Source organism: Amblyomma mixtum, chromosome 1 (genome assembly GCF_055824585.1).
Source record: "Amblyomma mixtum isolate Tamu chromosome 1, ASM5582458v1, whole genome shotgun sequence".
Taxonomy (NCBI): domain Eukaryota; kingdom Metazoa; phylum Arthropoda; class Arachnida; order Ixodida; family Ixodidae; genus Amblyomma; species Amblyomma mixtum.
Window position 1 is genome coordinate 203,333,769 of NC_143012.1, and position 23,082 is coordinate 203,356,850.

Sequence of the window (23,082 nt, forward strand, 5' to 3'; positions counted from 1 at the left end):
TATGGCGACTGTTGTCGCTTTATTGTAACTCTTTTGTGACGAGTTATCGGGCGATTCCAGTCCCTGTGTTGCAACTTTGTTTACTCTGAGGGACTGTGATCCCTTTTACGCATTTTTTGGGTCCAATAAAATTCTCTTCAATGTGGTCTTCGTCGTCGAAAACGATACAGCTGGTGTGCGAAGGGCGCTGACATTCGACCTGCATCTGCTTGAGAGGCGCTACCTTATTCAGTCCGTCATTCTCGGTGCGTTCTGGTACCTCTGCTACACTTAAACTACACCTCAGTGTCGTAAGGCGGGTGCAGACTACAGTTTTTTCTTTCTGCAGCGTTAACGTTGCAGCGTTAACGTTGCAGCGTTAAACGCTGCAACGTTGCGCCAGAAGTGGTATGAGGGCTCCTAGTGATCTATGAGTGTTAGACAATAAGCAATTGTGCATGTATGGATATAAACCCATTAAGCTATCGCGTCATATCATTACGGTTGAGCTTAGGAGTCGCTTCCAATTTTTTTGTGCATTATATGTAGCTGATTATTGTTTCATCAAGCGAGCATCTCCCAGATTAAATGACAGCTACCGATTATTAACCCTTTGACAAACTCAGTCAGCTTTCCTATAAAACAAAAGCCCGTTTACCATGGCGAAGCGGCCCGTCCTAGGTGGAGAAGTTTGGTGCAGCGCTAAACACTTCTACTACAAGCCTTATGCCATGAAAGGGTGCTGCATTAATTTGATATTAGGCGTCTCCAGCGCTGTACCTTATGGTGAAGGGGCTTGCTCTATGCAGAGAAGCTCTCTTCTGTAATTTTGCACAGGGTTCATTGATATAGAAAGCGAGTTATAAAAAAAGAGTCTTACATTTACGAGGAGACAATGCCTCAGTCTTGAAAGAACTCCGGATACTCGGGATATTTTTGCTCCTGTCGTGTCTACTTGCCCATTCCAAGACATATGCTGTTCAAAGAGCACTCCCAAACAGTTAATAAGAAGTACATAGTGTTGTGGCGCACAGGAAAGCTCGAACCCGGGCTCCATTTGGTAGCGTGTTGAGTCGTCGGGCTGAGGAATGTCTGAAGCTTCGAAGTTGGAGATACGAAAACAAGCAGATTTAATGGCAAGAAACTAAGACACTTATTTGCATACATTTACAAAAGAAGAGCAAGGAATCAAAATTTAAGAGTTCATGACGTCGATCGACTGGATGAGCCTTTTTCCCAGGGCCCGGAGCGTTCGTGCTCCCTTTGGGCGCAGGTTAAATAGCCCAAGGCTCCGCGCTTTCACCAGGCGGCAATTCATCGTGACACAAAAGATCGGCACCACACGTCACAGCCAACGAAGACACCTGCTGAGAGCCCACACGTGGGAACTGGCGAGGAGGAGCGTAAGTCCGCATCTTTGTCGCACTGCGAGGCAACCATACTGTTGTCAGCTCGCGTCCATCAAACACAGGTGTGGCCTGATGACGTCGCAGCCGCAGCTGCGCCGGCTTCCTCTGATTCGTTCCGGGTTTTTTTCAGACGAGGGGGCACCCGCTTTTCCCCGGTCGTCGGTCCTTCTAGAAGGTCATTGGCACCGAGCTGTGGGGTCATCTTGGGGGTCAAACGACCCGTCGAAATTGCCGCTACTGTTGAATCCACCACCGTTCCATCACGGGTCTCAAGATGGGTCGTAACAGCTATCTCCCCGCCAGACGAGTCTCGGCGAGTAGCAGTCATCGCTGCTGCACGAAGACACGACTTGGGCTAATTGCTCGCAGAAGTATGCCAGAAGCCCTCTGCCGCTCGCAACGTGGTCTTCTATTACGTCGGCCAAATTCTTTGAGGTGTCTCTGAAACTTCAACCACATGCGCAAGCAAGCACTCAACCTCCCTCCGAGCAAACCAGTTCCAAAAGAGGGATTCAATTTCGGTAGTATAGTCGTTGTAGAAAAGCTCACACTGAAACCTCTCAGGACCCACGCAAGCTGAGAAAACCAAACCTGCCACTATACACATTTACACTCAAAAACGCACGAAAAAAAAACTGAGTAGCAGTTTTAGTTACATGAAGAGAACCCCGGACTGCTTAGAAAGAACGGCTAAGTGCGTCCGCGTTTCCATTTAATTTGCCCTTCTTGTACCTTATCTCAAAATTTTACTGCTGCAGACTCAGGCTCCACCTCAGAAGGCGACTGTTCTTTGATGTCGAAGTTTGCAGCCACGAAAGGGGCCAGTGGTCTGTCTCTACGACGAATTTGGAGCCTCCGAGGTAGCATTGTAATTTCTGGATAGCCCAAACAATGCAAGCGCACTCTTTTTCCGACGCGCAGTACGCCATCTCTCGAGAGCTGAGTTTTCGGCTTAGGTAGAGCACGGGATGTTCGTTGCCGTTGTCATCCCTCTGGCAGAGAACTGCACCTAGCCCTCGATCACTGGCATCACACTGGACCGTGAATTCTCGGTCGTAATCAGGAGCTCGCAATATCGGGCGGCTAATTAGTGCTGCCTTCAAGTTTAAGAACGACGCTTCCTTTTTTTCGTCCCAGACTACATTTGTCGGCTCTGTCCTGCGGAGAGCATCGGTCAGGGGGCTTGCCAAAGCTGAATAATCACGAATGTAGTGATTGTAATATCCCGTGAGCCATAAGAATGCCCGAATGTCCGTCTTTGTTCTAGGCCGCGGGTAGTCTGCCACCGCCGAGATCTTAACCTCACTGGGTTTCCTGAAACCTTGGCCTACGTTGTGACCCGAATAGTCCACTGTTGCTCTCGCAAGGTAACGCTTCTCGGCCTTTACAGTGAGTCCAGCTTGACGCAAACGGCTTAGCACTGCTCTCAGATGCGATACATGGTCCGCCCATGAATGTGAGAAAACAGCAATGTCATCCAAGTAGGGCACCGCAAATGCTTCACGGCCCTTCAGAACCCTATCCATGAGGCGGGAAAACAAAAGGGTGCATTTTTGAGCCCGAAACTCATCATTGTTGGTTGATAGCTTCCCGTTGGAGTGACGAAAGCTGCGCATCTGCTGGCGCAGTCAGTGAGCGGCACTTGCCAGTACCCTCGAGTAAGGTCTAGCGTGGTTACATAAGCTGCTCGGCTGACCTGTTCCACTCTCTCCTCGATATTGGGAATAGGATACACTTGATCCTTGGTGAGAGTATTTAACTTCCGATAGTCTACTACCGGCCTTGGGTCTTTACCCGGAGCTTCCACCAAGATCATAGGCGAAGCGTATTCGCTTTCGGAGGGCTTGATTACTCCCAACTCCAGCATGCGCTTTACCTCCCCATCAAGGATATCTCTGCCTAGGAGAGAGTCGATAGCACCTTGACCGCACTGGCCTCTCGGAGGTTAACTCGATATCGTGCTTAATCAAATCAGTCCTTCCTGGCCTGTCTACGAAGCAGTCATCAAACTCTGCTATCAGATCGCCGAGATCAGACAACTGATTTTCTTTTAGTTCTCCTCTCTGCTTAGTCCTCTTGAGAAGTCCCTGCGCGCTGCTTTCCTCTCCGCTTAGACAGATAAGGTTGTCTTCCATCTCCTCAGGAAGGTTAAGCGTTATATTTACCGCTGCTTCTCTCTGTACGTAAGGCTTCATTAGGTTGCAATGGTAAATGCGCACTTCTTTGCGCTTTCCTGGTGTTTTCACCACGTAATTGGTGTTAGAGAGCTTGGCAACTACTTCTGCAGGCCCTTCCCACTGCACTTCGAGCCTGTTTTGCCTTGAAGCTCTCAGCAACATTAATTTGTCACCGATGCAAAACATCCGTTGACGCGCTGTCCGATTATAATAGACCTTCGAACGAGCCTGGGCTGACTTCATGCTGGCCTCCACGAGTTCTTTAGAGTTATGTAGACGATCCAGCAGAGTCAAGACGAACTCTACTACTGTCGGGTCTTCCCCGCGCCCTTTCTAGGCTTCGCGTACCATTCGCAAAGGTGAGCGCAGTGACCTTCCGTACACCAACTCGGCGGGGCTAAATCCTGTGGATTCATGCGGCACTGACCTCAAAGCGAAAAGCGCTGCAGGTAGGCAGGCGTCCCAGTCGCGTTTGTTTTCGTAGCATAGTCCCTTAGCACACGCTTTACATGGCCAGGATTCTGGTTCATGCGCCCTTAGTTCACAAATCTGCCACCACGCGCCGCATGAAGTTGAGCTCCTCCTTCTCCTCTTACATTCCTCCTTCCTGGGTTGGGGGAGAGATGCCTTCACCTTCCCGCATTCTCCACTTTGTGTGCGCTCCCCTCACGTGAACCCAGCTTTTCGGGGCCCCGGCAGAGATTCTCTGTATTCTTTTGTCACCCAGCGTATTCAAGGCGCGCTGATTGTGTCGCTCCCCTACTCGCTCCCTTCTTTGCTGGGGTGAAAGAAAAGAAGCCGGACCGTGGCTAGTGCGGTGTACGCATGCCAATTTCGTCAAAAAATTTGGGGGCGGTTTAGCCCTGCTAGCTACGAAATATTTTTCGAAAGCAAGTTTTTTATGTGGTCCCGACGCGCTCGCTCGTGAGCGAGCGCGTCGAGACCGGCCGTGCTATGCTTTGGTTGTTTGCTTTGAGAGGTTGAGTCGTGCCACATGAAGGCGTACTTTAATCAAAAGTGCTCCCATCGGAGTGAGGCTATACCATGGGCTGCTGCATAAAGTGCGACAAGAAAGCGCGCCCGGGGTGGATAGAGGAGATTACAAGGACTCTTTTGCGTGATAGGTGCATTTTTTATTAAGCGCGTACAGTGACCACATATGCATAATGACACTGATATTGCGTACGCATTAACAATACAAAAGCAATGAAACTTCCAGGGACACTCGTTCAAGCAGTGAAATGCGTAATTCCCGACGCTCATACTTAGAGCTCACTCACGAATACTTGTATGTGGCTCTTACTCTGTGCATTAAAAATATTAAAATCGTGTATTAATCACTGCATTTCAACACTCATGTTATTGGCCTCGATAGCAGTCAGCTCTTCGAAACTTCTGTCGATGTGGCGAAAATGCAGTACGAATGCGTTGAGTGAGCAAGTGCTGCAGTATAATAAGCGGCAACACCTGATGCTGCGCTTCATGCTTGTTTCACTGACTCATTGTGCGCGGTACGTGATTTATCCAATGTAACAATTAGTAGTGTGGTAGTTCACATTTTTTCTAGGTTGGTAAAGTGCCTCCGATGATTATTCGTTCACCGTCGATAAGGGCTTTACCACTGCTGCAAGCGATGCTAGTTTTGGAAAATATTCCAGTGGTGTACGCAAACTATGAAGAGCTAAAGAAGACTTCACAAACGGCATGCTGGGAACTATTCCGAAGCGTTTCCCGTCTGTTCGGCAAGAAACTACGCCTTTACCCAGAGCAGCACTCAAGAGTCAAACCTTAGTTAAATGTTGTTGATTATGATTTAAATTTCTTGAGAAATGAAGAGAAGTTATTTTTAGATAGCACGACGTTTAAAAGCTGACTGGGTTTCTCAAGCGCGGCGGCTTGGCGCTCCACCCCGCCCGCTTGTGCAGTGGGCCGCTCGCGCGATTCATTAGCGAGAGGACGCTACGTGCGCGCGGCCCTGAATATGCAGTGAATTTACCCGTCACGGATGCGAATACGTGCAACAATACCTAGGCGCTCGCACGCGAGTGGCGCGAACATATAATTTTTTTTTTCATTTTGGAATGTTGTGCAAAGCTACCCCTGCCTTTTTTCTCTGTCGCTCCGCTACGTACTTCTCGCTTTCCTCTCCCTTTGCCTTTAATTACACCGGCGCAGCTCCAATGTTTGAGGTCATCATCATCATCATCATCAGCCTGACTACACCCACTGCAGGGCAAAGGTATTCGATAGCACTCACCGCAGCCGGCAACATTTTTAATTTCGTTAGTTTATTTTTGTCAACTGTTATTGCCTCTGGCAAACCACTACTACTACTACTACTTCTTAAAGGAGGGACTGCAGGGGAGTTGCAGGTTCTTTTTAAGCCCACAAACGCGGGTTAAGAAGAGGGAGCCATTTCCAGGGAACGATTAACATTCCCCCGCGACTTTTAAATCAGCCAGGGCAACAGGTTGGGCATGTTGGTTACTCATTTGCATTTGTGATGGAACAGCGCAAAAACCTGTGTCCCGGTGTTTTACTCTGTTCCATCACACACACAAAAAAAAATTAACTGTGCCATGACTTAGGGCCGTTTCACATGCATGCGATTCTCACCTGCGACGCTGTGATTGGGGAGGTCCGTCGGTCTAGCCGCAGACGGCCTGCGACCAAGTTCCGTCCGGTTGGAATTCAGTCGCAGCGTCGGTGTGTTCGCTCTGCGACTGACCAATGGGCAGCGCCGAGACGGCGCGTGTCACGTGGGAGCTGTTGCCTCGGCCACGGCCGGTCTCGAGGCGCGCGTGTCGAGACCGCCGCGGAAACAGCTCCCACGTGACGTCACGTCACGCGCCGTCTCGGCATGGGGTCACGTGGGAGCTGTTCCCGCGGCGTAATCCAAACTGTTTATTCTAATCACAACATACCAAATATTGCCTTGCATCTAAAAACACGCTGGCCATAACATCGTCAACACATTCCGTGCAGCCTTTCTGTCGCGTTTAATCGTGGGTTGCCTATGCAAACATCGACCAACCTTGCGTGTCCCTCCGACCGAATTCGCTGGGTACGCGTTGCATGTGAAAGCACATTGCGAAAATCGCACTGCGGCGTCACCGACTTGGCCGACTATTTTCGTTCTGCGCAAATCTGGCTCGGACTCGAGCACAATGGTTCTATTGAAGTCAGTCCTGTTGACAGACGCCTCGAAGGGCTAGGCCACCGCGCTTCGCTCTACGTTCATTTGTTTGACGTAAGCATTGTGCTGCTTCACCTTACCGCCATATTTCACAGCCTACGACACCAAGCACTTGAAGCAAGGTATTACATACCACGCCTTAGGCCTTTTCTTTAGGATGACTGTCTTTGGGACGGTGGAGGAGGCGTCCGATAATGGTGGCCGGCTTGTGTGTAGTTTACATCCCTTCCTTTTTGAGAATACTGGCCAAGGTATCGCTGACTTCGTCTTAATCAAAACTTGCTTGCATTTCACTGCCCTTCGGACATGACTTTTTGGCAGTGTTCTTCCCACAAAGGCAACAAGAACAAGACGCACTGTTGGCAACATCAAACCCTACTGAAAAAAAGGTCTATGATGCAATAACCTCACAGAGGCTTCATCATAGAATATCGTGCAATTTTTATGATATATCATACAATTTGTATGATATTCTGTGACATCTCTATGATGACTGTGTGATTTTACAGAAATGTATGACATTTCTATGATAATTTTCTATGATTCGTATGATAAGTATATGATATTTGTATGACAAACTGTATGAGTTTATTGCATCATACAACTTTTTCCAGCGGGGAACTGATGAAGAAGGGGGAGGTGTAGTATCATGAAGGGCGAAGGATGAAGTGACTCATGTGAGCTGTTGCATAGGTAGAGAGAAATTGTTGTTATTTTTTAAGAGCGGTTATTTTGCAACGGGGGATCGGTCGTGGGTGGTAAGGGGGCGGGAGAGAAAATGACAGTAGGGGGGTCTCCTGTTGTGCCTTTGCCTGCCTTTCTTTTTTCCCCCTTTTACTTTTCCTCGAGTCGTAGAGCGCAGACCGTGGTTGCTTCTGGAGTGCGCTGTTTTTCTGCTCCCTACAGTGAAACAGGACGGAGTCAGCGCCTCTGCGAAAACGGCCCGGAAAGGTCTCATACATGAACGCACTCTTGTCTCTAGGCTTTCATAAAAAAAAAAAAACTTACAACCCGTAATGTGTCAGTCCTGGCGAAGGGTCACTCCATGCGCGAAAGAAATCTCCCAAAAATGACATCAGAGCTTTTGCAGAGGATCAGTTACATTCTTTAATGCCTTCCACCAGCTTAAGGACTTCCACCAGCTTTGTTAAAACCAGAGCGCGTGGTCATGGCGTGGTACGAAGAGTTGCACAAAAACAAATTTCGGACGATTTAGCGCGGTTACTCGACATGCGCAGGTGCGCCCGCACTCCGGTTTTCACTGCGGTTGCGGTGTTCGGATCCATTGCGCACGGATGCTGTTGAAGAAATGATATCCAAGACACAGCGCAAGAGACTGGTAGTTTAAGATGCATGCGGGATGCTCGGTTGCGGTGATGTAGTTGTCTAAAATTGATCTGTTCGCGCTGGCCAGGGTTCGAAACCCACTCGCGGCCGCAAAACATTTTCGATTATTTTATTTCACGTGAAGCAGGCTTCAGACATACAGACAGACCACGTCGAAATCGAGAATTCAAGCCTTAGTGCCGCACCAAAAAATGCGACCCCGTCAGCTGGCTGGCTGTTGTTTTACCAGTTTGTGGAGGTGGCGGTTGACAAAAAAACGGCCGCTCGATGGAACCGCATCACCGAGTGGCCGTGGTTCTCGTCTGCTCACTTACTGAAAAATACGGCATGCTGAAAGGCTTTTCCTAGAGCCTTTACTTCGTTCCTTCTCATTAAACGTGCGTGCACAGTGTTATTATGGCTTGTGTGCAGTATCAAATAAAACAAACCATTGGGAACGGACGAGACCTTTCAGCGGCCACGTAATTGGTCAAAGCTTCAAAAACCGCGTGTTCTCTCCTTGTGTGGCTAGAAACCAGTCGAATGTAGCAAACTTTCCGTTTCTCCAGAGATCATCTGGCGACGACAAAGCGTCGAGGCTCCAATGTCACTATATCAAAAACAAAAAGAAAATGCTCAGAGTAGAATGCAAAAATCACAGGACGTGATTACCGCTGTAGAACGCGAGATTTCAGGTGATGAAATTCGTATTTCTTATTGCCATTCATTTTCATATTGCTTTCAATACGCATGGCCTCACTATTCTTTCACTCGTGATGTAACTGTGCTCATACCTCTCAGACATCAACACCAACACCGACAATGCACAACCGAGAAACATGCCCTCAACAGCTGTCGATGTTAATACGTCGCAGAGCGTGCACTGAGAATGCAGGCAACGAAGGCAGCTCCGTGGAAGATACCCGCTTTCGCTGTGGGTCGCTTGGCGGCCTTGATGTCCGCTGACGCACCCTAGCATACTCTCGACGTGCCGGCATTCATTGTGTCTGAAGTAAATGGACAACTTGCAGAATTGCAGGAAAGCTTATTTTCATGAAGGTCTCTTCAAACCAAGAACCCTCGTTCACAGACCGCGTTTCCACTTCCTGCTCGGCTGGCTCAAGGGGTTAGCGCGAAGGGGGATGATACAGTAGCCCTCCATTGTGTCGTTCTTGGAAGAAGGTGAGGGGGGCTGCTCCCTAATATGCCGGAACCTGAAGCCTCGACGCACGCCTCCAGCCATCGAGATAGTGTAAAAAGAAGTTGCCGAAAGGTTACCATGATGCGTTCTCGTGACAATCACCTGTCCCGACCCGCTCCTCACATCCTTTCCACAACTTCTGTCTTATATTGACAAAGGGACATCTCCCCCCTCATTTTTCGAACGAGAATGTTCGGTTGAAAAATTGTTGAGGGCACTCGATATGCTGAAAGTGTGCTCCAAGGGCCCTTCTTTGGCGTACGCGCTCAAGGTGGGCGCTCTTGGAATACCACAGAACCGGTATAAGCATGCGCACTATAGGAGACGTCACCGGACCACCACCGGAACGCACGGGCGCTCGCGCACGCGTAGGAAGCGGGGTCCGGTTTACGACATTCAGAGGACAGCGGAGCTCTCGGCGACTCTTTTCTTTATGGCTTGAAGCTCTATCAAGTTCCCAGAACTTTTCGCGGTTCGAGTTGCCCTTCAGAGCACCCAACCTCTTTTCTTCACGGCTCGAAATTACTTCCGTCCGCTTCAGAGGGGGAGCCAGCCAGCACCAAGAACATGGAGGTGCATGCCCTTTTTCGGCGCCCGTTCGGCGTACGCCGTCGCTGTACTGCTTGCAGCATCGGTTCATGTTTGGTAAACTTCGGTATGCCAGGCACTCGGGCAAGTGGTTTGTCAGCGGAACGTTTTATCATATCCGTTCTAGAAGCCGCGCAGCAGCTGCGTGAAAGTGTGGAAGTTAAGCTGAAATTGATCTGGCTCCCGTAGAAAGTCGGAAAGAGGAAAACATATTGCGTTAGAGCTGCGCTGGCTGGACTGTACAGAACAAAGACCCACACGTACTGGTAGTACACGAATCCGTGTAGGCCGGTTTATTGAAGTGAGCGTAGTTCTAACATTGCAATCGCACCAACTAACCCTGTTACAAGTAGAGATGCCGTGTTTTCGGTATCCGTTAAACTCCGTTAAACTCCGAAAAATGGCCCCCGCGGCATTTTGATATGAATGCTGGAAAACCAATGAACACTTATTTTCAGCCGTCCTTGAAGAAAAGAATGCCAGTTTCAAGTGAAGAAATGTACTCTACTTTTTTTCTCTAGTTCACCCGGAACACAGCCGCACTGAACTGTCCTTGGTACCATTCCTTTCAATCGAAACCAAATTCTGTTGTCGCGTTCCTTTGTCTTCTCTTTACCAGCGTGACGGTTTTCAAGTGTATAGGTCAGGCATAAGTTTCCTGTAGCGAGGAACGCAACAGGACACGAGAGTACCCAGGACAAGCTCCCCACCCGACAAAATCTTCTGCTCTTTCGGCTCAGCAGTGCTTACCGGCTCCAGGGGAATACGGCGGGATTTTCACATTGCCTGCACGTCTCTCTCATTGCCAGTTTGGCAACTTGCCACTGTGGCTCCCCTGAGAGCTGGTACTTTTTTTTTTAGCGTTCATTCATGTTCTTGGTTTCTGGAGAGCAATCAAACAAAAGGTGAAAAGCTCGAGAACCTGCTAGCAGTACTCGCTATCCCCGAAGACATGACTGTATATATAGTTTTTGTGGAGTGTAATCGCGTGGTATAGAACATCGAAGCAATAAACACAGCAATAAAATCATTGGAATCAGAGGAGGCACTTGTCTGCTGCGTGTACTCAATCCTGGTTCATCTAGCCTGCACCTTCACTGGTCAATACCTTCCTGAATGGTCAGCGTTTGGTCCGAAGACCGATATATTCGCTACTCGACAAGCTATGAAGTCCGCGAGAAATATATGCGCAGCTTCCGCGAAAACTCACTTGATAGCGATGACTTCTGGCATCAAGTGCAAGTTGTGGACCCGCCCATAGAGCAGGAATTGATGACAAAGAAGTCTTTAATGGATTATTTTCGCCTGTTGTGAGCTCTGCACCACCCGTTTTTGAAAGAAGGATCTCAGAATAATCGCTGTTCAAAATTACATCTGCTGACGTTTGCTTTCACAGCATATGGAGAGCGCGCTGTAAAGAATGGCCGGTCTTGTTAAAACCATCTCTTGATTTTCTTGCCATCCCCCCATCAAGCGCAAATGTAAAACGTGTGCTTTCTGACCGCATTCCTCCGATGGCTGACAAATCTCTCAATGTACTTGTCCATTTTTTTTCACTACGTGTAAATATAACATTTTATACTCTTTAAAGCCTTATAGTTCCATTACGAGAAAATCCGGCGCCGTGCGTTCGTCGTTCCAAGTATTTGCGTGCGTATGTACTACATACACTACAGACAATCCAAGCGATGCCATCACTGGCAGAGGCTCAATGCGGTGGCAGTATTCCCAACTACATTCGTGCCAAAATTTTGAATAACCTTACGTCGTACAGCGTTCCGTTGCTGTCATAACATTTCTCTTTTATTTTTACTCGTTTGGGCATTAATTCATTGGGTAGGGTGTTTGGTATGTGTTTAATAAAAAAATTCAGGTGCGCTATATTTTCTCCAGTAACTATACAGCCGCTTTACAACACCTATCCCGATAAACGCCGGTTTCTCTCCGGCATTGAAAGTAGAAAGCGAAAATCATCGAACCAAAGAGAAAAAATAAACCCCATATAACCCCCAAATGGAAAAAAAAAAGAAATACTGAAAACACGGAACCCTAGGTTTTTTAGTGAAACGCCTTAGCAACGAAATAAAGCACCCAAGCGCTTTCCAAGAGGCGCCATAGGGTGCGTGTGTCATTATTCCAGAGGACGAGGCAAGCACAAGGGCCCCTGCCTCATTCCAGATAGACGCAATTGCAGGCCAAATCTATTCAGGGTGTTTCACGGAACTTGAACCAAAGATTAAAAAAAAGGGTTGCTGCGTAGCCAGGTGAAACCAACGACATGTTGTTGCTCACTGTGTGGCGCTCCTCAGAGTATTTCTTATTTTCGCTTAATTAGTTACTTATTTAAGATCAATTATACATAATTTTAACGTTTACTGTAAGGGAACGTGCATTTTGTTAAGTTGTACAGGGTCGTTACGAAAGAACCGATCCAGTTTTTTGTAGCAACGTACGTGGCCCTTTTTTCGAGTTTTCATGGAATGCTCGCTAAATATGAAAAAGAAAAAACACTTCATTGCGCTCTTGTGCTACTGCATTGTAGCGCTGCCAAGCGCGTTCTGAATGAAGCGTGCGCGCTCACCTTCTGGAAGTGAGCAGTCGACGCCGCTCTTAGCATAATCTTGAAAGTGCGATCAGCACATTCTTCCAGCATGGAAAGCGCACGGCGTGATCTGCCAATTGCGATAGGGCTTTTATGAGACATCGCGCAGGCAAACCAAAAAATGAAGTGAAAGTAGTGAAGTCGTGTATTCCAGTGTAGTCTTCGTTTTTTTTTTTGTTCATAATTTTGCAGCCCGTCGAACTACGCCCCGGCCGCTTACTTGGCCACGGTGAGCGCACACGCTTCGTTCATTCAGAGCTGGCTTGCAACGCGACAGTACGGTAGCGCAAGAGAGAAAACACGTGGTGTTTTCATATTTCGCGGGCTTTTTTAAAAAAAACTTGAAGAAAGAACCACGTAGAAGACACGCTCCTACAAAAAAACTTGATCGGTTCTTTCGTAACTCTCCTCTACAACTTAACAAAAGGCACGAAAATGTGAATGTTTAAAATTTAGCATAATTAATCTTACCTAATTAACTAATTGATCGGAATTTATAAAATACTCTGAGGAGGACCATACGACGGGAAACACTCTGTGGGTGGTTTCACGTAGCTCTGGAACTCCATTTTTTTATCCTTGGTTTAATTTACGTTAATCACATATTATACTTTTTTTCAAGAGCCGATAATCTGAGAAGCTGAGAAAGTCAAAATTGTCGAATAGAACTCAAGAACCGTAATCGACAAATTCCGCTGAAAGGAGGCCTTCCGTCAAATGCCGTCTGCCGGGTTTCGCTATCGTCGTGTTTAATCTGCCTAATCCTCAGTAATCCCATTTAACGTGCAAAAACTCGTGATGACAGGCTGACAGGTACAAGATGTCACGGCGTCATGCCAATCGGTGAAGCCATAGGGTGTATTCGTCGTACCGTTCATGAGTTGTATCGATCATCAAGCCTTCTATTCTGCGCTCGCACTTTGGTTAGCCCCGCCTCACTATGAAAAACGGAGCTGCTCAGAGTACCTACAGCTTACCTGGCAGCGTCTTAGTCTGCATTTCACTGGCCAAACACGTAAAGCCGAATGTATTGACGCTGAACTGGCATTCGAATGCCCAAATGGCACCTTCTTTGTTTTTGCTGTTTCTTGCGTCTGGCGGTTTTGACTTCGTGGGCGCGCACTTCCTAATAATGGTGGCATCGCAAGATCGCGCGTGACTCTGCCCACCGTTGAAGGCTTCGTTCAGTTCACGCAGGATCAACACATAGGCGCCGCTTGCGCTCACCGTTTCAGCATTGTTCGCGAACTTTCGGAGTCCTGCTTCCGGTGACTGAGACTGCTTGCAACGAAAGCTAGCGACTGAGTGACGGAGCGCTGACAACAGTGCTGGAATGGCCGAAATATGTTTTTTTTTTTAAAGCTTTTGGAGAACAAAAATGGACGTTCTGGGGCAACTATGGAACGAAAAATGTGCATTCTGATGCAGCTGTGAAGTAGAAATATCGCCATTTTGTTGCAGTAATACCAGTATTGTGGAGCTCCAATACACAAAATATTTATTAAAACAACCCCTCATGCTGAGAAGTGCTGGTGTGGTGGAAAGTTTTGTTGCTTCTGAACCAACTATCCCATTTACCTCATCCTTCACAGTTTGGATACCTTCCCGACCATGTTGTTAATGATAGCAACTGTCAGGCTTTTAGGGCTCCGCTCTCTGATTATCGCAGCAAAATCTTGTCCCGTTGTCTCGAAAAAGTTCTGTGCCGCTTATGGGACGTTTAGTCATGTCTTATGTTATGTGTATACTTGCAGTAATTTTTGACAAATCATCGCTCGAAGTCGCACGAAGAAGGCACAGAGCCCTGTTAGCCGCGACCCGACTTTTCCTTTTCCTGCACGCCAACAAAGGGAGCACGGGGGGCAGCCGCACAGTCAGCCCGCCTTGAACACGCTGGGTGAGAAAAGAAAAAATAAACGCACTACGGCTGGTTTCTTGACACACAGGCTGAGGACACGTGGTTTCCGAAGCTTCCACCAATTACGTGGCCGCAGAAAGGTCTTGCTCCACATGGCAGTGCAACAACAGCGACCTGATGCGATCAAAGTTTTTTTTTTTACTCGGTGCTGAGGCTTCTTAGTGTTCGCCTAGGTCCGTCTGTATGTCTGGAGTTTTCTTGACCTTAAATAAAATTAACTAAACGAAAATAGCTTACGGACCGAGTGGGTTGCGAATCCGGACGGCGCGTATAGATTAGTTTTGCTGGCCACTGCATCAGACCACTACATCACTGCCTTTTGTTCTATGTACATGAACCGTGTTCAAACCATACGGAAAACAGTAGCAGATCGACATGACACGTAATACGACACACCTCAGCACCACAGCACTCGCTCTTACATCACCGCAGCCGAACATCCCGTGTCCTAAACTACCCGTCTCTCGCGCTGTGCTTTGGGTATCTTCTGCATCAACTTGCAGCCGTGATCAGCGGATTCGAATATCGAAACCGCAGTGCTAACACATCTAATTCGCATTTGCCGTAGCCACGACAAATGGACCAAAATTTCTTTTTGTGCCACTCTTTGTGCCTTGCACTGCTCTCTTCGCAAAGCTGGTGGCAGTCCTGCGTAACCAGGACGTCAGAGAATGCAACTGATTCTCTCCAAAAACTCTGATGGGATTTTTGGGAAATGTTTGACCGCTTCAGTCAGGAGTGGCACATTAGCAGCTGTAAGGGTTTTTTTTTTTTTTTTTTACGTGAGCCGGCAAGGATGCGTTCATGCATGAGACCTTTCAGGACCGGTTTGGCAGACGCGCCAGCTTTGGCGTTCTTCAGCGTCGGAAGTAAAAAAAACAGCGCATTTTAGAAGAATTCGCGGCCTGCGGTCCACGGCTCGAGGAGAAGTAAAAGGGGAAAAAGAGAAAGGCGCACACAAAGGTACAGCAGGAGACAGCACCCTCTCCCTACTGCCCTTTGCTCTCTCCTCCCCCTTACCCCCGCAACCGGTCACCTACGTACCTCTTGAAAATAACGCCCATTTCTCCCTGTGTTCGTCATCCATTTAATTCTGCGAATCTTGTGTCGCGTTGTCATAGCCTTTCTGAGAGGAACATATTGTCAAAGAGTTGTGTCGAAAGGGTAGCGTGAAATTCAAGCAAGTTTAGGTTGAAAGCGATGCCCAATTCTTCCTTATTTATTTTAAAATCAGCGATAGCAGTGCTTTTAGCATGCGGTTCGCGGGCGGTTCGGTTGTTCGATTCCCAGTGCTCCCCGGGTACCTATCGCTTTCCAATGCATACAAATTTTTTCGTGGTTTCTCTGAGGTGAATTGACTCGAAAAATGTCTTTCACCTAACCTTATGTAGAAGAAAACACTGTTCCATGGCGCTCTTTGGTGCAAGGCGGCCCTTGCACCATTAAAACTTGTCAACAAAAGAAAACATCCTTATGGGAAAAAACGCAACGAAAACAATTCTACGCGTAGGCTAAGTACACGCCAGGAGCAAAAACGCGTATGCAATCTGTACGTAAAAGGCGTCAGCAAAACATTGGCCAGCATTCGCGGAAAGGAAGCGGTGGAAACTGGGTACCAGCCGGACATCATTATCAGGCGCCTCCTCCCCTGTCCCGAAGACCCATCGTCCTACAGAAAAGATGCAAGGCGTGGTACGCAAAAACCCTGCTCGAGTGCATGGTGTCTAGAGCGGCGTTTACTTGAAGGGGTTTAGTTGAGGAATTCAGTTGAAAACCGGTTACTGGTTTCATGTAAACACCGCACAGTCGGTTCCGGGAGTCGAGGAAGTGAGTCCAGTCAACTCCGCTGCAGGGGGGGGGGGGGGGGGGGGGGTTGACTCGCTCAATTCCAACGGAAGATAGCACGTAAACCGGATACAGACGAAGAGTCGGGTTAGCGGGAGTGGAGAGCATAAATTACGATCCTGCTTTTACGCTTGCGCCATCGCGCCTGCGAGACAGCGGTGCCATGCCGCAATCTTGGAGGCTGCCACTGCCCTCACCCGCTGCGCTGCTCGACGCTTGGTGTCGCTGCAGTTGAACCGGTCTCGACTCGCTAAAATCTAGTTCATGTAAACACGCAATCGTCGAGTCGGGCTGACCTTACACAACTTGACCCCCCGATTCGATCTACCGCAGTCCGGTTCATGTAAACGAGGCTTAGGCTGGGGACACTAACAATATGACGGAAAGAGTGAAGCAGCACAAAGCTTATGTCAAGCAAATGAACAGAAGCGCAGTGGCCGTACTTCCCAGCCATGCCACCACAGGGGTGACTTTGACGGCACTATTGTGGTGGAAACCGAACCAAACTGCGCAGGAGCCTTCTACTTGAGTCATGACGGAGGAGAATGTTGAATGTTTTCTGGGAATAACTCCCTTTTCCTACATCCACGGTATAAGCTCCATGACCCTGCGGTCGACCTTATGTGGGCTTAAAAAAGGCTCCGCAACGCGCCCGCAGTCGCACCTTCAAGAAGTAGTAGTAATCGTTTACTGACAAAAAAATACAAAAAGGAAGCACGAGAGCTGCAGCCGGTGGAATTCACGGAATTCAGAGCCGGCGGAAGTCACAGAGAGAGGATAGCGAGGAAAAGTACGCAAGTTCTCCATTGGACAACTTGCAAAACTGCGGGAAAGCTGACTAACAGGAAGATGTTTTCCAACCAAGAACCCTCGTTCACAGACACGTTTTCGCTTCCTGGAATGCTGCATGAAGGGTTTAACCGCGAGGGGAGATGAGTCAGCAGCCCTGCACTGTGTCCTTCTTCGAAAAGGTGTGCGGGGCGCCCCACAAATCTGCGTGAACCTGAAGCCCCGCCAGACATTGCCAGCTTTCGAGGTAGAGTGTAAAGGAAAGCTTTGCAAAGGTTACAATGATGCATTCCCTTGACGACTGCCTGTCTCGACCCGCACCTGTCCTTCGCGTCTCGGCTCTATTGTGTCCTTTCAACAATTTCCCTCCCATACAGATAAAGGGACGGCTCTCCTCTCTCTTTTCGAAGAAGAATGAGAGATTGCCGTCTGCGTACGAGGGTTCTTGGTTGGAAAATTGTAGAGGGCGCTCGTTATTCTGCAAGTTGTCCAATGGACAACTTGCAGACAACTTGCAGAAAGTATCAAGTTCGCGCCGCTCGCAAGCTAGTGCCTAAGCTTTGTTGTACACATTTACAACGCACGTAAATTAACTGCATATTCTAGGCCGCGTGCACGTAGCGTCCTGTCGCTAATGGACAGCGCGAGCGGCGCATTGCGCAAGTGGCCTGGATGGAGCGCCCAGCTGCCGCCTTAAAGCAGAAACAGAGCCGGCTTTGAAACGTCGTGTTATCCTACAAGAACTTATTTGGCTGGCGTTTACTTCTCAAATAAATGCAAATTATAGTCATAAAATTTTAATTGGATTTGCCTCTGGGTTGCAGCTTTGGGAAAAGGCGTAGCTTCCTGCACAGCAAATGGCAGATTTGTCAGAATAGCTCACAACATGCCGTTCTATGAACTCTTCGTTATCGCTTCATAGTTTGCACACACTTTTGACATGAACGCGGAAATTAGCAGCGATTACGGCAATGGCAAAGCCCTTAGCGACGGCGAATGATCGAATAACTGGAGGCACTTTAACAACCTAGAAGAAATGCTGTGAATTACCACACTACGAATTGTTACACTGGACAAATTGCCTAATGCGCACAATCAGTTAGTGAAACAGGCACGAAACGGAGCACCAGGTTTCTTGCATAGAATCCTGCAGTACTTGCAACGTACAAGCTTATGGGCATCTATATATGTACAGATGACAGGAGTACAGCAAGAAGCCAAACGAATTCGGCTTGATTGGGCTTGTACCCTTACAGAAATAGCTTTATATTCAATAAGGAGACTACAGAGGTACACTGATTTCAACGCATCCCTGCTGCATTTTGACCGCATCGCCTAAACTTTCGAAGAGCTGAACGCTATTGAGCTTTAAGATGTAGCGATTAATGCGCTAATACCTAAGTTTCGTGGCTTTGTATAGTTAATGCGCACGCATTTCCACTATCACTCATCCTCAAGTAGCCACTGTACGCGTTTGCAATAGTAAATGTGTCTGTAAAGCTCTGGAGTTTGCTTATAGTCCTCTATAATACCCATTCATGGCGAGCACTTTCTTGTAGCGGCCCATGTTTGTGTGCCTACATCCGATGGGGACACTTTTAATAAAAGCGCGCATTCACAAGGCGTGACTTGATCTCCTTAAAGCAAGCAAAAAAAGCGTAGACGTGCGCCTAGCCAAACGCACCAAGAGAGGGCGCCACACGTTTCTTGCCGATGCTGAGGATGCATGATGAATAGAAAAATAGCCAGGGAAAAATTCTGCCTCTTTCAAATGTAAAATACTTTACATCTATTAAAAGATGGGACATTTCGCTACCTAAAGCTCCTAGAGCAGTCCGATATATTTTAAATCATGGCAGCGGTGAGTGATCAAGTGAGGACAAGTGGGCTTTTTTTCGCGACCTCGTCATAGGCATCATGCGACCATATCTCATCGCGCAGGGTAAACGCAATATTTAAGCCACAGTGATGAAACTTTATTAAAAGAAACTTTATGAGGTATTTAACCCCTCAGGGTCAGAGCTCGCTTGTAACTGTTATGCGTGACGAGATATTGATTTTTTATTTTTCATCGCCATTCAGTTACGCGCCGCCGCGCCGCCGGCTGTCGCGAGATGGCGCGACCGGTTTTCCGAGGCGCATGGGCCGGAATCCTGGGGATGAGAACAGAATGCCACCTTTCTACGCTGTTGCTCTGCGGATGATGGATTGATATATGCACTATCTTAATGCCGCACCGCTCTAGAAATAAGGTAGTGAGGGCACTTGTGAATACACTACCCTGATCACTTTGGATCTCGGAAGGAAATCCGACTCGAGCAAAGACTGATAACAGTGAATCCACGACGCTCTCTGACATCACCTCGCGCAGCGCTACAGCCTCTGGAAACTTCGTGGCAGGGCATAACATGGTGAGGATGTAACGACACCCTGTCTCTGTCACGGGAAGTGGCCCAACTACGTCTATCACCAACCGGTGAAATGGCTCAGTAATGATTGGAACTAACACCATCGGTGCTTTCCATTTATCTTGCGCCTTTCCGACCCGCTGGCACGTGTCGCACGACCTCACAAAACGCTCCATATCCTTACAACATCCAGGCCAGTAGTACTCTTGCAAAAACCTCTGCTTTGTCTTCTTGATTCCCAGGTGGCATGACCACGAATTGCCGTGAGAAATTCGAAGTAAGTCTTGTCGGTACTTCTGCGGAACTACTAATTGGTCTCGCTCCTCTCCCCGCTTATCCGTGTATAAACGATAAAGCACACCACCTCTCATTCGTAAGGCAATATTCCCCTTTGCTCTCTTATTTGTTCTGTGGAGATCTCTGATCTTCTGTATTGTCTGGTCATTTGCTTGCTCCGTAGCCAGCTCCTCTCGGTTCCCGCTCAGGAGCGTCGTGAAACTACTTGACAATGCCGGCAAAAGGGCACTGTCGATTATTTCCTCGTTCTGCGGTTCGTTAAGCTCACCACCAGGTTGCCCCGTCTCGGGGGCCTCACTAGCGCGATTTTCTGAACCCTGTTCATCCGTTTCCTCCACCAATTTCACTGCCGTTTCCTCCGTAGGGGAATTCTCCTGAGTAAGCTGTGTTGCAAGTTCTCGCGCCTTCGAACGTGTTAATGCCTGCACAACTCGGTCTCCAAAAAGGATCCCCTTCTCCCTTAGTAACATATATGAATTGTTGGAAAACAAATACGGATAGCATTTAGGTAGCTTTCCTGAAACTGCAGCTTCGGTTGTAAGCGTACCGAAAGGGCCCACAATTACCACTGTCGCTATAGACAAGCACACGGTTTGTTCGTCCACTACCTGGCGGATCCATGAACATTGGCCTGTGTAATCGGATGGTGACACATACGACGGATGGACAACATCCATCGTTGCGGCTGAGTCGCACAGCACCTTGCATGGCTTCCCGTTCACTACCAGGTCATGCATGTAAGGTTCCAGCAGCTTCATGTTTTCATCGCAGTCACTGACATACGAGAACGCCACCTTTTCTTTTCGGCAGTTCATTGCTATTTGACCCGGCTCATTGCATCTGTAACAAGTGAGCGGCCTCCTAGCCTCAAACGCGGCCTTTTCTTTCTGTGCTTTGGCCACTTTTGCACCCTTCTCACTGTCGTCCTGTTTTTGAGGATTGTCGGAAGGAACCTTCCTTTCTTCCTTCTCGACTGTAGAGCTCGCAATGTGCCTCTCGGGACGATAATTCGCACTCCTTACGAAATTACGGGACCTATCAACTCTAGTGGTGTTGCTAAACTGCGGCGCGAAGCGTACTCCTCAACGAGTTCGGCAGCTTTCGTCGCCGACGCTACGTTGTCCCGGTTCCTTAGCCAATTTCTGTCCTCTTCAGGGAGGCAGTTGTAAAACTGCTCCAACAAAATTCTCTCAACTACAGCGTCCCGGTCACTATATGACTCCGTACTCTTTAGCCACTCAACCAAGTTCACTTTCAAATTGTATAAGAAATCGGGATAGCTCTCTTCCCTCGACTTCTTAGCACCCCGAAATCTTTGCCGGAACGCTTCGGCACTAAGTCTATACTTTCGTAGAAGGCAAGCCTTGACCTTCTCGTACTTGTCCGCGTCCTCCTTGCTGAGCCGCGCGACAACCTCCGCTGCCTCGCAGGGCAGAACCGTCAGTAACCTTTGAGACCATGTTTCTTGACTGTAGGCGAGGTTCTCGCAGGTTAGTTCAAAATTTGCAAGATACAGACCTATATCCCTTGATACCACATATGGCTGCATGTGCTTAGACATCTTGAACCCTGTCTCCTTGCTGAGAAGAGATACCGCTTGCTGGGGACAATTGCCCGACCTCTTGCTCAACTCCATTTCTAACTTATAGAGCTCAATCTGCCGCTCCATTGTTTTTGCCTCATTCTCACTTTCACGCTCACGCCTCTTATTCTTTTCTTCCCGCTCTTTCTGCTGTCTGAGCTGCTCTTCTTTTCGTTCTTTCCTGTTTTGCTCGATGAGGTTCCATGCTTCACTGAGCTCCTCATCATCTGCCCCCAAATCAGCAATTGCCTGAATGATCAGGGGTTTTCGTGCCAAACCCTTTGTCTCAATCCCCAATTCCTCACACAACTGCAACAGGTCCGGCTTCTGCAGCTTCTGCAGGTCCATGATAGCTCTGAGTCTGGGCTATTTCCAAAACCACTATGCCAAGAATACCACACCTCTAGGATTTAAGCACAGGTCTCTACCAGTTCTAAAATTTAACCCTCTTTTAGAAGCTGGTTCACATCAGAGGAAAAGCCAGGCACTCACCCACACATATGATCATGTCCTGAGACAGCTGCCCTCTCGCTGGCCGACCGTTTTTTCCGCTTGTAGCTTCAGATCCCACCGCTGATCACCAGTTGTTGTGGCGCACAGGAAAGCTCGAACCCGGGCTCCATTTGGTAGCGTGTTGAGTCGTCGGGCTGAGGAAAGTCTCAAGCTTCAAAGTTGGAGATACGAAAACAAGCAGATTTAATGGCAAGAAACTAAGACACTTATTTACATAAATTTACGAAAGAAGAGCAACGAGTCAAAATTTAAGAGTTCATGACGCCGATCGACTGGATGAGCCTTTTTCCCAGGGCCCAGAGCGTTCGTGCTCACTTTGGGCGCAGGTTAAATAGCCCAAGGCTCCGACCTTTCACCAGGCGGCAATTCAACGTGACACAAAAGATCGGCACCACACGTCACAGCCAACGAAGACACCTGTTGAGAGCCCACACGTGGGAACTGGCGAGGAGGAGCGTAAGTCCGCATCTTTGTCGCACTACGAGGCAACCATACTGTTGTCAGCTCGCGTCCATCAAACACAGGTGTGGCCTGATGACGTCGCAGCCGCAGCTGCGCCGGCTTCCTCTGATTCGTTCCGGGTTTTTTTTTTTTTTCAGACGAGGGGGCACTCGTTTTTCCCCGGTCATCGGTCCTTCTAGAAGGTCGTTGGCACCGAGCCGTGGGGTCATCTTGGGGGTCAAACAACCCGTCGAAATTGCCGCTACTGTTGAATCCACCACCGTTTCATCGCGGGTCTCAAGATGGGTCGTAACAATAGTCAATGCTCAAGTTATCGAATAAGGAGAGCTTATGTTTCGTTTGCATTCATGACAAGAGAATTTGCGGTGGACTAAGTTGAGTGATTTATTGTATAATTGTTGCTAATGCGAAATTGAGCGCATTTTGATTTTGCGGCATATTGAGGCAGAAAACGTACACGACGCTTAAGCGGCCGTAAAGAGTGCAATGCAAATCATTACCGCTTTTTCGCACAAGGCCTCTAAGCTATCGCAATGAGCGAATGTTCCTCGGTAGTGTAGAGCTGCGCGATGCAACCCTTCTCTAGTTGCGGCGTCCTCTTCCGCCTCTCCCGCACTAAACACGGGCGGCTCATACTTGACCGTCTCAACATCAACCCCATAGGCGACGTCCACCTCATGACGCCCATTCCGATAGGGGTCTATAGCCGCCTAGTTATAAAACCAATCCCCAAAAACATGCTACCTGGCCGCCATGATACGCGCCGTCAGCTGAAAGCCCAAGCACTAGA